Genomic DNA, 17,165 nt, shown 5'->3' with positions numbered 1-17,165 from the left:
ACATGTGGACAAAGCCAGTAACGGGGGGAGTACAGCCCCCAAACATTCAATGAATGCAGTTCTCACCATAGATAACTCTCTACCTTAGCACAAAATACCTGGACAAAGCCAATAATGGGGGGAATACAGCCCCCAAACATATTCAGTGAATTCAGTTCTCACTATAGCTCTCAACCTCTTAGCAAAAAACATGTGGACAAAGCCACTAATGGGGGGGGGGAATACAGCCCCCAAACATTCAATGAATACAGTTCTCACTATAGATAACTCTCAACCTTAGCAAAAAATACCTGGACATAGCCAATAATGGGGGGAATACAGCCCCCAAACATATTCAGTGAATTCATTTCTCACTATAGCTCTCAACCTTTTAGCAAAAAACATGTGGACAAAGCCAGTAATGGGGGGGAATACAGCCCCCAAACATTCAATGAATACAGTTCTCACCATAGATAACTCTCAACCTTAGCACAAAATACCTGGACAAAGCCAATAATGGGGGAATACAGTCCCAAAAATAGGGACAAATTTCAAATATCCATGTTATAAACTTAGACAACTGCTAGAACAATGTTGTACTACCATGTACTTTCTGAAGTCTGAAATTCAAATGCCTGTTATTTTTTAAACATTTAACTAGGAAACTAGTCTGACTTGGAACAAAAGACAATTTTCAGCAGAGCAGAGAGAAATGCCAATCACATCTTTGCAAGATGAGAGAACATGCAGACACCACACAGAAGGCACCCCAGCCAAGAATCAAACCAGAGAACCTGTAGCTGTTAGGCAGCAATGCTACCAGTGCACCACTACACTACAGACTTTGCAAGGAAAAATGTAGATACAGAAACCACAGATTTTATGAGGAACAGAACAAATATGAGGCAAAAATCTTCAAGTTTTTTTAGAAATGGTGGTGTATAGGGAATTCAGGTCCTTGCCACCTGCATCCAAGGTACAGGGTTCAAGCCTGAGTATCTCTATCCACCACCATTTGCTCTCTCTAGCCACCAGTATATAGTAACTGAGGCATTTTACACACACATACACACACACACACACACACACACACACACACACACACACACACACACACACACACACACACACTTAAAGCTTTCACTTACCTTCTGTATGTCCTAAACACCTACCCAAACGAAGTAATCCATGAACATGAAGCAGCAAAACCACCCGTGACACGGAGCAATCCAGCCGGCAACCAAAACTTGCTACACCTACCTCCTGAATGAGCCTGTGCAATGTAAGTCCCGCGAGAGCAGTTCACCTCTCTCAGTCCTCATTGGATCTGCCTGCAGCCGAAGCAGTCTGGACCTCCTCTTCTGTGCGGTTGTCACCGCACTGATTCCTGGGTGCATTTGCAGCAATGATTGCTGGGTACCTGTCTAGCTCTATCTGGACTGCTGATAAAGGCAGTTTGAGGTCTTCAAATGTCTGTGCATGTGCAGAGGAGTCGGGACTCGTACTTTTTCTTTTTTTTTTCTGTTTTTGTTTTTTAGTTTTAAAGATTTTTCTTTTTTTTTCTAGGTGGGAGGGCTGCAGTCCAGCAGTCCGATAGCACGAGCCGCCCCTGAACAAAATCTGAATTACATAAAGGTATTGATGCTCAAAGCTAGCAGCCTCAACAAAAAACTTCAATCCATACCGGCACAGCTTACCATGAAAGGTAGCGATATTTGCTTCATCACAGAAACCTGGTTCAAGACCACTAACCAGTGCAGGGTTTCAACATCCACTACATGCTCAGGCTCACCTCACTAGATGAAGGCACTAAAGGCAGCAGTGTCTCTATATTCATAAAACAAAATATCACCTCTAGGCTCATTAGACAGGATAATGATGTGGAACTTCACCACATCCAACTTACATAAAAAAAACCTTATCACATCATAACTAACTATAAGACCCCCTCTATGCCCCCCTTGGCCCATACCTCCTACCTTACTAGAATACAGTCCCTGTGTATTAGGTCAAACACCATTTTGCTAGGGGACTTCAGCTAACTTTTCATCAACTGGGAGACTTATACATCCACTAATGTATATGCCCAGAGAATTCTGGACTTCATAAATGTAAACTCTCTGGACCTGTTAGTCCACACCCCAACTAGAGGAGACAAAATCCTGTACTTGGCCATCACAAGTACAGGACAGCTCTACTCCCTATCAGTTGTAACTTTCTCCCTTGTCAAATCAGAGCATACATCAGTTACAATCACCATTAAACTGAAGCCAGAAACATCATCAAGTATCTTGGTATTCTGGGATTATGTCAAGGTTAATCTACAAAAAATGAGTGATGCCCTGGCTAAATTCAACATACTCCTCAAAACTGATGACCCAACTGCATATACAAAGTTCTTTATAACCAAATTCTATGCACATGTGAATTGTTGCATAGATGCATTTGTTTCCCACTGAAGCAAATACAGTGAAAATTTTGAAAATAAACCCCTATTGTGGAAAAATATAAAAAGGCTCTACAATAAAAGAAAAAAAAATATTTCATGCAATAAGTAACTATCAATATGTCAAAATGTTCTTCTAAACTTAGTAATGAACGCCAGTCCTTGATCAAATCAAGCATTGCTAAATATGAGGTAAAACCAGTCATCCTAGCAAAAGGCAACCATAAAATGTTCTTTAACTATGTTAGAATCCTCAGAAACACTGCTCAGTACTGCACAGATTTAATAGTAAATTATATCACATATTCAGACTCTGAGGACATAGCCAGTCTACTAGCAGATACATTTAACTCTAACTTCACCCCTACATTCCTGGATCACAAATCTGCACCTACACTTGCCCTCAAATCTCCCAAAAAAGTCCTCAAAGTACTTTGCAATGCAAAGAACACTAATTCTATGGGGTAGGATGACATACCTGGCTGCCTACTAACCAGTCTGAAACAGGACCTATCAAACCCACTGCAGAGGCTATTCAATATCATTCTCCAAGCAGGCTTTGTGACAGATGAATGGAAGATAACAGTAGTCATCCCCCTGCAAAAAGTTGGGGTATCAATGGGCCCATGTAATTATAGACCCATAATCATCTGTAAGGCTAAGGAGAGGATCATTATGCAATTAATAAAATAAGGACATAGCTCAACTAAAAACACTTGACCCAGGCCAGTTTGGTTTAGTTAAGGACAGACTGCTTAACCTGGTTGACTTCTTCAAAAAGGTTACTGAAACAATGGTGTACTACATTCAGGTAACATTGATAAACTGTCCCAGCTAAATGTTAACCCTTATGTAAATCATTAGATAGCACACTGACTCACAAATAGAACCAAGGAAACTAGGATTGGTGACTCTATCTCCTCCACAAGACTTAACACTAATGGTATACCCCAGGTTTCAGTTCTTGAGCTACTCCTGTTTGGCATTCACATCTCAGAGGTCAAAGCTAATGTAAAAGATTTGTAGCTGACCAAGTTTGCAGATGACTGTAAACTTTCTGCCATCATAAAGTACACCAAAATCCTCCAAGAGGTCCTTTCTGAAATAAATAGCTGGTGTCATAACCATGGACTGAAACTTAATGCCAAAAAAATGTATAATAGTCTCCTTTGGCAAGCATGATGGCCCCTGTAGTTACACATTGACAATAGACCCCCTGAAAACTGATTCAGTAGTTAGGGGCCAGGGAATGTACATGGACTATAAATTGTCCTTTGATTCCCATGTATCCACTATCATAAAAAATCCTTTGTCATTGCTCAGCTTATTAGTAAAGGCATGGTGTTTAGGTCCAGGGATGTGATAATTCCACTGTATTCAGCACTTACTAGGCTAATCATATCGGTATAATGCCCCCTTCAGTATGTACCTAGCCAAACATTTAATACAACTTGAATGACCACAACACTTTCTCACCAAAAAAAACAAGGGCGTAAATCATAAAAACTACACTGACCATCTCAAAGTCTTGTTCCTCTCCTCATTATCAAACGGGCTATCAACAGACTTATCTACTACACATTTGCAATTCCAATGGTGGAATAAACATCTACTTAATCGATTGTAGCTCTTCTATACCATAAATAGAACATGCTGGAGGGACAGATATGTATCACAGGGAATATCACCTCTTTGGAATTGTCTTCCTCTCCACATAAAGTGAAGTACTTCCCTTACCCTATTCAAACATAATCTGAAAGAATGGATGGGAAACTGAATATTCAGCCATGCTTTAGCCCCCTTGTCGTTTTGGTTAGGAGTAACATGTAAATGTTCTGACCAGCTCTGAGTTATTCATACTTAAATTGTAAGGGCTAAAAACTTAATGGGGATGCAGAGCAAGGCTTCTAAAGATCATCAATGGATCAATAATCTAGTAAGTACCTATGAACCTGTGGAGCATTTTTTTGATATTTCACTAACAGGAAATCTCTAACCACTTGCGTTATTATCTGAGTGCTGTGTGTTGATCTAAAGCCAAACTGCCATTGATGTTGATGGTTATGTGATACCAGAGAAGAATATTATGGTGCATACACCTGTTTCATAATAATATTGCCAACAAAGGGGTGATAGTTCAAAAGCAAAGTTGTCCATGAGTGTTTTTTTTTTTCTCCTGATCTGCTCAACTCAACCCACTGGCCCCACTATTAATGCACAACTCACCCATTCATTCCTCCTGAGCGGCTGACCAGGCCACAACAGTGAGTTTATCAAGCCATCCTTTCTATCCCACACCCACTGGACCCAGAAAGCACGAAAGTTTCCCCAGGACAGATTAAAGGTTGGGCCCATTTCTTCCCAGGGTGACAGCCAAAGACACTCATTTCCCAGGTCAAGATCACTGTATAACCTCACTCATAGGGCTTAGTATCAGAAGTAGGTCCGCAGGCAGTCATGTAGGCCTAATTACTCCCACCTGCAGGTACTCTCCTGAGCTTTGCAACAACCGATCAACCTCTTCATGATCACCTCCACAAATGTCTTTTATTCAAGGCTGTAATATGCAACACACCTTTTGGAATCACATGCTCAGTGTGTGCAATGCCTAGAGCTACCTGTTGATATCAGCCAAGTTGCAGACCACAGCTTCCGCCCTCCCACCCACAAGGATGGGCCAGTTGACAATGGCATCCTATTCCCATCTTCCCCACCCACCCACTCTCTCCAGCAGCAAACCCACTAAATGAATACTGCTTGAGTGGGTTGTTGTCATGGTTTTATCCCTCTGCAACACATGAGTGGATCCTAGGGTGGGGTTTTGAGGCTTAGGGCAACCACAGCCTCGCTTAAGAAAGATGGGAATATCTCACTTCTCAGTGAGGAATGAACAATGAAGAGAACAGGACATTCCAAACGAGGCAATTTCTAATTAGTCTCATTGAGCCAGAATTCAGATCAGAGTAGGTTGGATACATCACTGTAATGATATCAGTGAGCTTTTGATAATCAACAAATTCAAACTAAACCCAGTAAAAGTCCAAGCTATCTGACTGCTACAACCAGCAATCCTCAGTTGACGACTCCTGGGGAAATTAGCATCTTATCTTAGCAATCTGACAAAAATCATGTAAATTCCTCATATTCATCCCCAGAAAAAAAAACTCCAGATTAGAAAACCTAAATGAGTTTAGCTGACAAATAATTATAGCAGACAGCTTACTGAGCACATATTAATCCCTCTATCAATAAATCTCAGTCTGGTATCAAGCAAATTGTTTGTCCAGAACAAGTCTGTCCTCTAGCCTCAAGAAGGCACATCTTACATATTGTCAATCCAATCGCCACATTAGCATACAGATTGCCTGGAGATAATGGTCAAAACAAGGCCTAGCAGGAACTAATGGTCCTGGGTGTACAATCACTGGGGTAACCTGATCCAAGACACTGGTGTTGTAGTTGTACACCAAAACCAATTAATTTGGATTATCTGCAATGATCTCTTCTAAGAGCTGGTCAACACTTGGGCAAATAGTGTCAGAATGTGGTGCCATCATATCTCCTTATTTTATCAACTCAGCAGTTGGAATCTAAGCTGTGTGGAAAGGCAAACTGAAGTGAACCAGATAATGGTCAGATCAAGAAACTGGCTCAACCAAGCCCCTAGCTTCAAGACCTATCAAGAAAAATTACACTCCGGGAATGACCTAATTTATGGGACCTAGTGAAAACAACTTAGCATTCCACAGTGAGTTCTCAGTTCTCATCTAAGCGGCCATCAAATCCCCCAAGACTAATAACTTGGTAGATGTAATGAAAGAACCAGGTCAATGAAGAGATCTGATGATTCTTACAGGAAAGCTGCAATGTAAGCTAGTGGATGATATAGAAAAAAATCTCTCCTATCCCCAGGAAAAATCAAGGGAGCTAGAGTTTCCAGAATCAGTCTTGGTCAGCACCAGATGAAAAACATGGCCACTCAACACATGGGTCACCAAGCTTAGTGCTGTGTTCTTATCCAACCACTTCTTGGTAGTAAATGCCAATTAGACTGTATGGATTAAATTAGGTTTAATAACAAGCTTATTCCTAATTATACTGGCATTACGTAAAACGGTTCCAAGATAAGAAGGAAACCTATTAGCATTTTAAGATGCCATAAAGTGCATCAGAGGGGAACTGTGAACTTGCAGTCATCTTTGCCTGGTAATAATTGCACTCAACACCACAATGGACCACTGAACATTACATTCTTTAAAGACACTAAACTTCAATAAAAGTAGAATTTACCACACAAAAATGACAAAAGTGTGAATAAAATACAACAGCTTAAAACTGAAAAATAGCAATGAACAGAAACAGTTAAAATTATGAAGACAACTTTATGGGTGCCAGTTGCCACCTCCTTATGCAAAACGCATAATACATCAAAAATAATGCAAAATGATTTTGCAACACAGTAACAGAAATATGGCAATGTATTATTATCCCAGCAGATTACACATTTCCTGTTTGCTTCAAAACTGAAACCAGTTAAGAGTAAATGAAGCTGTTAAAGCTACTACTTTTCTTCTGTTGGCTCATATGCAGCAGCCAAGTAATAAGTCAACCTTGTGTCCTTTTCCAACAACTTTCCACACCAGATGTGTATAACTGTCTTAGCTGTTGTCTACTCTTGTGCATATTTTCATGCACTGATTTAAGGCTGCCATGTATTTGACCAGGATCTCTAATAAAATACTCTGGCTCCCTAAGGCTAGGTGAAAAACATCATAGCTGAAAGAGCTGCACCACAAAAAAGACACCTTAAAATTTTCCACAACAAACATTTACAGAACAATATAAAATGTACTTTCTTTAGGCCCTGATATGAGGGTTATTCTCCTACATTCCCAGTCTTTATATTCTATATAGTACCTATGAGGTACCACAAAGTCAGAGAAGAAAACACGTTTAGGAAAAGAAAGTAATCTTTTCTCTTCTGGAGTCTTGTGGCTTTAGATACTGCACTACAATACATCAACAAAGTAAGACTAAGATATAACAACAATAATATAAATTCTAACAGGCTGGCAGGGAGCAAGCAGTAGTGATCACATATGACTATTCTGCCAATATAACACTTTTTCACCTTACTGTGTTAAAGTATTGCATGCACCTCAATATACTTCTATACAAGTGGAGCAGAACAAAAAGGAAACATAATGAGTGAATAAAAACCTTTATTATAATATACACATACAGGGCGGCCGCAGTGGTGCAGTGGTTAGCATTGCCGCCTCACAGCAAGAGGTTCTCCGGTTCGATCCCTGGCTGGGGTGCCTTCTGTGCGGAGTCTGCATGTCCTCCCTGTGGTCGCGTGGGTTTCCTCCGGGTGCTCCGGTTTCCTCCCACATCCCAAAGACATGCTGCAGGTGGATTGGATACTCTAAATTGACCCTAGGTGTGCATGTGAGTGTGCCTTCTGTGGAAGGTTGGGCGCCGGGCTGGCAACTCGGCACTGTAAAACTCCACTGCCAATCAATGTGTGGACAAGGTGATCCGCTGTGGCGACCCCTAACCGGGAAAAGCCGAAAGAAGAAGAAGATTATAATATACACATACACAATGTAAATTCTTATGTAAAAGGATAAATGAACAATATTATTATATATGTATTTATGTGGTTCATATTGGATAGGTATTACTGAGATGTACCTGACATTGCAGAATGAAAAGTTGTATAAGTAAACATACCATAACAGTAGATATTTGAATGATCACTGCTGCAGTAGCCTAAGCTATGCGGATTATATCATGCACAAGATATAACAGATGGACAGCTTCCAAAGCTTCAGTGTACCATCCACATGCCTGAACAGTAAATCAGCTCAAAGACAGGTTTGGGTTCCAAGCTTTTCAGATCATTCACGCTAATAGAGTGAGGAAGCCTGGGTCCTGAAAGGACAATGCTAGGAACAACAAAAAATAAGTGCAGAATCCTTGGCAAAAGCAACACACCAAAAAAGGAGGATAAAGTGTGGGAGTAGTTACTGCAGCAATGATCATTTGAACATCTACTGCTATGGTAAGTTTACTTAAACAACTGTATTATGTTATCATATTTATCACTGCTGCAGTAGTTATATGTGTAGATTACCCTAGCTTACTACAATTGAGAGGTGGAAGAAGAAGAAGGGTCTAGGAGAGCTTGGAGAATAGTCCTAGAAAAGCATGATTTAAACCTAGAGAAGTAATCAAGCTTGTAATGCATAGTAAACACAGGAATAGAGGACAAAGTTGCTGCTTCTAAAATTCAGCCCTTTCCAAAAACCCATAGATGAAGCCAAGACCCTGATACAGCTGGCCTTGACCCTGCCTGGAATAGTTTTGTTGTGGCAAGTACAACAAAAAGTAATAGCCTGAGATGACCATTTGGAAATAGTCTGTTTTGACGCAGGTTGTCACTTCTTAGCTTCACAAGAAATGAACTGATCCGAAGATCAGAAAGATTTAGCTCTGGTTGTCTGTGGCCATCTAAAGTATGGAGAATCCTTTCTCTCTTATTTTTAAGCTCAGAAAAGAAAACAGAAGATGGATACTTTAGTTTAAACTAAACTTGGGTACCACTTTAGGCATAAGACGGGGATTATTTCTCAAAGAAAGCCTGTCTCTATGGAAATGAGATAGGGCTGACTCACCATAAGAGCTTGCAACTCAGATACTCTTCCTGCATAGGTGACAGCAAACAGTAATACAGTTTTCCAGGTTATGAACTTCAAGTAAACCAGATTAGCAGATTCAAATGGAGCAGATGTTTGCTTTTCTAACAAAAAATTAAGATTCCTAAAGAGGGGGCACTGGTTTTCTTGGAGGCTTCTTATGCAAAATCCCTTTCAAATACATTTTTACATGAGGATGCATTGAAAGAGGAAGATTTATTGACAAATATGCTGAAATGTCTGATAAACAAACCTTGATGGAAGAGTGAGAAAGGCTAAAGAATAATAACTCGCATGAATATTGTTAAAACCAGAGAAAGACTAACTCTGAATGGGTTCTGGTTATGTTGTTGGCAACAACTAGATAACCTTTTCCATTTGCTAATATATGATTTTCTAGTAGCAGGTTTTCCTGCCTCCATTAGTACTACCAGCTGCATGTCATTTGTAAACATGTGCGGAAAGGGAATTAAGACCATATCATCCAGGCAGTTAATTGAAGTTGATTGCGGTTGAGTTGTATCAAATGCCCCTCTTCTTGAGTAGATCCTGTCTGTGAGGAAGCATGTGGTAATTGCTCCTGGGCATTTCAAATAGAAGCAGAATCACTGTTGCCTGGGCCAATAAGGAGTCACCACAATTACAGTACCCTGGATATTAATGGAAAGGGTGGAAAACCATGCAGGAACATTTCTGTCCAAAGAAAGGAAAATCCATCTATTTTCCAGGGCTTCTTGCATGGAGTCCTGGAGCATAATCTTGCCAGTGGATTGTTCAGAGAGAAGGCAAATAGGTCTACTTGAGGAGCTCCCCACAGATGGATCTAATCTTGGAAGACCATTCGATCTACTTTCCATTTGCAATGGTTTGCCCTGGTTCTGTTTAGCCTGTCTACCACACAGTTTTGTTGTGATGAAGTGCATGATGCCTGTACAGTGAGCTTGTGCTATGAAACTATATCTCAAGCTGACATGGCTAGTCTGTAAAGGGGGTATGACCTGGAGCCCCCTTGGTTGTTTATGTACTACATGATTGTGGTATTGTCTGCAACAACTTGAAGAAGTCCAAGGTGCCAAAGATGTTTTAGAGTTGAGTGCCTTGATTAGGGTAAGTATCTATTTTGTATTTTATGTGTTTGTGTCTGTCCTTGGTGTCCCACATATTTTGTCCTTCTTGAAACTGCTCCCCAAGCAAAGTCTGAGGCATTTGTTGTGACAGTCTGAGGCATTTGTTGTGACTGACTAGTTTGGAACAGAGAGGGAGAAGGGGAGACCTGGATTTAGGGAAATTTGTTGTCTCCACCAAGTGATTGCTCTTTTGACAGGCCCTAGCAATAGGATTTGAAAAAACAAAGGATGTTGGTGCTTGGGCCAAAGAGAATTTGGATAACATTGCATCTTCCTCACATGGAGCCTTGATAGGTTCTCATGAGAATCAATGATGCCATAAGGCCCAAAATTCTGAGGTATTCCCTTGCAGTGACTGAAGTCTGAGTGGAAAATAGATCTAGATATAGATCTATTTTTTTCTGTGGAAGAAAAGCTGTTTCAACTAAGGTGTCTAGCTGATACCCCAGGGACACACCCCTGTGTGAAAGAGTCAAAAAAGTCTTCTGAATTAACTCTTGTAAACCCAGTTTCTGTGCGTGATCTCTTAACCAGGTGAAAGATCCCAGACAGCTTGAAAAAACTCGCAAAGATAAATAAGTCATTTAAATATGGAAAATGTGGATGGCATTTCACCTGCAATGAGACAGAACTGGAGCTATACACTTTGTGAATACTCTTAGTGGACTGGATAGTCCAAAGGGTAAGGCACACAACTGATAATGTGATCCAGACACAGAAAATCTTAAGAAACACCTAAAGTCTGGATGAACAGGGATGTGATGATAAGCATCTTTTAAATCTAGTCTTATCGGGAAACTTAAATGATAAAGAGATAACAGGTTATGAAGTGAAGTCATTCTGAACTTTGATGCTATCACAAGCAGGTTTAGGAGAGAAAGATCCAGAACTTGTCTTCAAGCAGTTTCTGTCTTTGGCACTAAAAACAACCTTGAATAAAAACGTTTCCCAACCTGGACAGGAGGAATGGGTTCTATCACTCCCTGAGGCAGCATATGTTGAAGGACAGGGGGAAATAAATGAGTCTGGTCTGGTAGATGAGGAGTTACCTGATTTACCCTGTAGAAAGGAGGGATTTCCTTCTACTGTCATCTGTAACCTTGATGAATAATCTTCAGAGACCATTTATCTGAAACTATATGTTGCCAAAGAGAAAAATTGAGAATTAGAATGTCTGGAAGGGAAAAGGGACCACCAGGGCTGGGGTGTGGTGGTGGTGGAGAGTGGGAAACAAAAAAAATCCCTTAAATAGTTATTCTGACTTGATGGATTGACTTTGGTTATGAGGGGTCCTGAATTCTTTTTAGACCCCCTGCCATTTCTTCTTAATACCTGTTTACCCACATTTTGTTGAGTCTGTTTATTTTATTTTTTGCCAAAACTGGATTAGGGGTTAGAAAATCCCTTAGAAAATTTAGAAAAGGAGGGCTGAAAATCTTAAGAGATTCTCTGTATCAACTTACCCCTTTCATCAAACTTGTTGACAACCTCTGCAGCAGAAGAACAAAAAAACGAATCTCTATCGAAAGGAGAATTCAAAATCTCATTTTCCACATAATCTGGGAGGTTATGAGAATGGAAGAAGTATCAACTGAGTCATACACACGCACTGTAAACAATGAGATGTGATTTGTAAAATGGAAGAAAAACTAAATTTAAGCAGATTATTTTCTCACAAGAAAAAAACTGCAGACAAAACATTCCTCATATTTTACAATTACTCAGAATAAACTAACATATGAGCCTGACAGTTCAAAATTCTGAAAATCAAAGTAGCAGAAGCATACACTTTTCTCCCATACTTGTCAGAAAGAGTAGGATTGGAATTATCTAAATGTTTAGCAGTAGTACGATTAACTAAAGTTATAGCTTCTGGGTCAAGTTTGGGAAGAGTGTATAAAAACGTAAAAAGACTGAAGAATTTTATGCATTCTATGTGCCTTTTTTAGTAGCAGTAGACTGACTATCAGTAAATTTACAGGCTGTGATACTCACATCCTCCAAAGTTGGCAGAACTGGGGGAATGAGTGAAAGTTCTGGAAATTCCTTCTGTAACAGCTCATAGTATTTTCTGAAAGACAGAGGAAACCTCAGGGTTCTCCCACTGAAAACACTGGCATAATCTGGAACTAGTCTAAGAGAAACAGAAACCCTACAGCGTGAATCAGAAAATGAGCTCTCCTCTGAGCCTCAATCAGAAAACTGAAGAGAAAATCCTGTATGTGTCCCTTTGTCTTTCTATGTAGATTCTTAATCTCAAATTTCTTCAGGATCATAGGAAGTTACTAGGCTACTGGCCCTGAGGCCCTTATAAGCCTATCCGAGAGTTTAGCCCATGTTTAGACAAATCAGCACCCAATGCCCCCGACCAGCAGGGATAAGGGTGGAATCCCAGGGATATATTTTCTATTTCCCATCCAGTTAGCCAGGTTGTGCTTAAAAAGGGGTAAAGAAGTACTCTGCTTGATGTAGAGAGGAAGTCTATTCCACAGATGGGGGAGTCTCTGGGACACATATCAGGCCTGCCAACAAGTCCTATTGATGTCACTAACCAGGTTGAGGCCATGCATGCAGGTTACCTGAGTGGAGCTTGACTTGCGAATATGCAGCAGTCCCATCAAGGTGGGGTCCGTGATTGCCTTATATGCCAGACAGAGGTCACCTCTGTCAAGTCTGTATGAAACTGAGTAGAGGGATAGGGCTTTTAGCCTATCTGTGTATGGTAGATTTTTGAGGCCCTGGATTCTCCTGGTGGGGAACCTCTGTGGTCTCTCCAGATGCTGCATGTGCTTTGCGAGGTACATGCCAAACAGGGCATTGTACTCAGTAATGGGACTTATAAGGGAAGAATACAGGGATGTTATGACCTCCTTCTCCCTGGATGAGATACCCTTACTTATGAGGTGGGCCATGTAGAAAGCTTTCCGTACAATGGAAGCAATATTGTGGTCAAATGTCAGTTTCCTATCAATCTGGGTGCCCAAATCCCTCACAACTGATTGCGTGCTTAGGATGTTGTTATCAATGCAATAATTTGTAGGGAAGTCACTCTCCCTGAAGGGGATGATGATGCATTTTGAGGCATTCAGATTGAGGCCATGTTTCTGGCACCAATCATTGGTTTGGGTGAGACCCTCTTGGAGGATGTCCATGTCACTAGGGGAATTAATGACAACACCCAGCTTGCAGTCATCTGCAAACTTAGTCAGCCATAGCCCACTGGTTTTGGCCTGCACAACAGAAAAGTATATCTCAAATAACAGAGCTTTCAAGACCGAACCCTGGGGTACTCTGCTCAATACGGGTCTACTGCTTGAGGTGGCTTCCCCTATTTTGACTAGGTGTGTTCTGTCAGTGAGCCAGTTAGCTACCCATCTGGTAACATATGGACTGATGCCTAGTTGAGAGAGTTTATCTATTATGCATGAGTGGGGACTAGTGTCAAAGGCTTTGGCTAGGTCAAGGTAAGAAAAAAGGTATCCCTCTTTCTTTTACCAGAAATCACTGTATAAGAATGCTCAATAGCCTGAATTAAACCCTGAGCCGGACCCAATAAAGTACTTCTGCCTTAGGAGATTTGAGGAGGAGTAGATACATTTTTAGTTTTCTGTTTCTTTTTGATGGAAGAATTGGGCTAACAGTGTTATTAATTGCAACAGCAGCTTTCCCAAGGATGGATACAACACTCTGATCAAATGAAGAAGTCTTTTATGTTCCCTCTCCTAGGACCAACAAGACTGACTTTCCCTTGCCCACTGGTAGGACCCCAAAAGCAGTAGAGAACATGGCTGACCACCAGTCCATAGCGGCTGTCTTTAATAGTCACATTTTCACACAAAAATACAGTAAGAAGCACTTTAAAACACTTTGCCAGCCCAAAAATAGTAAAACGAACACAATTTCTTCACATGAGAAATAGTTTTCAATTACTTTAAACAACTTTTTAAACTGACAGGAAAAAGTATATTTAAGTCTTGTGACAGATCATTAAAACACAAAATCCTAGATTAAAAATAACTTTCATAAACAGGAAAATGCAATAAAAACAACTTTTTAATGCTGAAGGCTTTCCCCCCAAAGGGAACTTGTCTGCCCACCAAAGGAACAGCCCAAGCCAACTGTCAATCCTTGTAAACCCATAGAGGAACACTCACTTCGTGTCAGGAAATGTCTGAAGAGCTTAGACCCAAACCTGTCTTTATAGTCAGCTCAGCTTGAGCTAATCATTTGAATGTGTAGAAGGTGCTCTGAAGCTTTGGAAGCTAGTCAGCTGCTATAGCCTATGCACAATATAACCCATATAGCTAAGGCTAATGTAGCAGTGATCAATATGATGAACATCTACCAAGATCCAAGAACTGATACCAATGCACCACTTGCACAAGGCTAAGCTCTGCAAAACTGCACAGCCATGCAAAGGTAACTGCTGTACCTTTTAAAGGTGTTTCATGTCTTAGCATTTTTACTGGAGACAATTTCTTACAATTACATTACTTACAATGACTCTTCTCCTAGCTGGTGACATTCATCCCAACCCCGGTCCCTTCGCCCCTTCAGTCAACCCCAGCATGCACCCATCCCCTGCCTTACCTCCACCTAACACATCCCTGCCTCCTCCCTACTACTCCACCCCCAAAGACCTAGACCTATTCTCAATTAAATTACAAAGCCTTCTCAATAAAACCACAGAACTACACTCCTGGACAGCACAACACTCTTCTCATATTTTAACCATAACTGAAACTTGGTTAAAACCACACATAGCTAATAATGAAATCCTACCCTCAGTTACAATATATTTAGATTAGTCAGAGAGACAAAAAAAAAGGTGGTGGTGTTGCAATTCTCTAATCTGATTTTCTTAGTCTATCCCCCTACAAACACCATTACAATTTTTTTCACCCTGCTGAATTAATTGTACTAAACTGTCACTTGAATTTTTACAAAACGTTTGCTGTAGCATCAGTTTATATCCTGTCAGGAAACAACATTCCAATCCTAAAAAATATACAGTCATGGCTCTTGTGACAAAGGGAAATACTGCCAGCCCAGCTATCTGGAATTTTGTAAATAATTATATGCCATTTGTGAATACTGATATGATTTATACAGAAGTGTGTGTGAAGTACTGAGCTAAAATGTAACCACAGCATGCCCTATTGGAATAGAACAGGAATGTACCTGTACTATTGTGACTGTTTAGATGTATAAGATTAATAGAAACTGGAACACAGGAGGTTAACCTGAAAAAATTCTGAGAAAATCGAAATTATTTTTTTTTATAATTACTGGGTCATAAGCAGAGGATGTTCTTTCTCAGTTTCAGTGCAGCAGCAGACACAATGTCTAGAGCTGGAAGTTTTTTGTATTGTTTTGAAAGAGAAGTAATTACTAGGTTTGAGATGTAGAAGTCTTTTACTGTTTTATGACTTCCAGGATCTATAAACATCTGAGAGATATGTATTTTTCACAGATAGATGCTTAATTCTGTTAGGTTCTGACAAAGGGGGTTTAGTTTGGGAGCTAAAGTTAGGTGAGAAAAAGTGATGTCATCCAAGCTAACCCAGCAGTACTATTTGATATTAATTTAAGAACTCTCTCAGAGAGAGGGAGAGAGAGAGACTGTGCATTTTGTATTTTGTCTTTGACCTAACAAGAACATCCACTCATCATCACCTCTGCACTTGGCTTGCTGTAAGTAAGTTTTTAGAGCATAGTAACTCTTTTAGATTCTGATAGGAATATAGTAAAGTATAGCTTAGATGTTTTCTTTATTTGAGACTGTCCTGCAATGTTGTTTTAAATATTTTCTGTGATTTTGAACTCTGATGTAACGGATTACTTACTGGGTAGTGTCTTGTTCTTTTATTATTTATTATTAAATATATTTAAACCTTTTAATTGTGGCTGGTCAGTTTAGAGATATTTAAGCTCTTAGCGTACTTGCATATCTATTTGGTGGCATTGTACAGGCCACTTCTAAATAGCCTTGCTCGTGGTCAAACTACCATTTGGATTAACAGTAATATTACACAGTAGGATTGGACACCCTTTGTTAAGGGCCTTACAGTAGCTGATAAGGGGTTCTGGTGGCAGTGTCAACTACCTTATAGTCTAGGCAGAAGGGGGCATAGGTTCATAGGTAGGTACTAGGCTATTGGCCCTAGGGCCTATATAAGCCTAGCCAAAAAGGTATCCTGGCTTTCGCCACTCAAAAAAATTATTTTCCTGTGCCCCTGAAACAACCATGCTGCTCTGCCTATATGAAACCCCTGTGGGACTTGAACCCACAACCATTATGATCTGTAATGTCAAAGCACTTCATTTACATTCTGAGCTACACCAGCTTTACATTCTGAGCTACAACAGCATAGCTAGTAAACCTGTGACAGCCTTTCCCAGGTGTGTATATGTGTGTGTGTGTGTGTGTGTGTGTGTGTGTGTGTGTGTGTGTGTGTGTGTGTGTGTGTGTGTGTGTGTGTGTGTGTGTGTGTGTGTGTGTGTGTGTGTGTGTGTGTGTGTGTGTGTGTGTGTGTGTGTGTGTGTGTGTCTGCGTGCGTACAACAAATCTCCAGGAGTGTGCGTGTGTCAGCTACTTGGGTAGGGCCAGAGAGTGTTGGACTTGGCTTGGAACCCTGGCTAAGGATTCGACTCTATAGCTGTGCCAGTGGAGAGTCTTACTGGGGATCTAGAAAAAGAGGGAGAAACCAGCCCCAGACTGACTGTGACCTCTGTGTGCCCTTAAGGGAAATTGCACTTTACTGTGTGTGTACTTGTCATCCTCTCAGTGTGTACGTTCCAGTGGTGAGGATTGAGGCTCCTTGATTACTGGGCCAGTGCTGGGATGTCACAGCTCTCTGAGAACATACCCTGCGAACTACCATTCTGGGAGACGCAAACATAGACTGGTCA

General features: G+C 40.6%; 1 protein-coding gene across 1 annotated transcript in view; it reads right to left on the bottom strand.

Moving 5' to 3' along the window:
• UNC13A (unc-13 homolog A) overlaps positions 1 to 17,165 on the bottom strand; it is a 5,702,976-nt gene that overhangs the window by 620,770 nt on the left and 5,065,041 nt on the right. The window lies entirely within an intron of this gene.

Source organism: Protopterus annectens, chromosome 13.part0 (assembly GCF_019279795.1).
Source record: "Protopterus annectens isolate FY-2018-M chromosome 13.part0, PAN1.0, whole genome shotgun sequence".
In the NCBI taxonomy this organism is placed as follows: domain Eukaryota; kingdom Metazoa; phylum Chordata; order Ceratodontiformes; family Protopteridae; genus Protopterus; species Protopterus annectens.
Note: the sequence above shows the minus strand (reverse complement) of the source record. Positions and strands in the feature narration are given on the sequence as shown.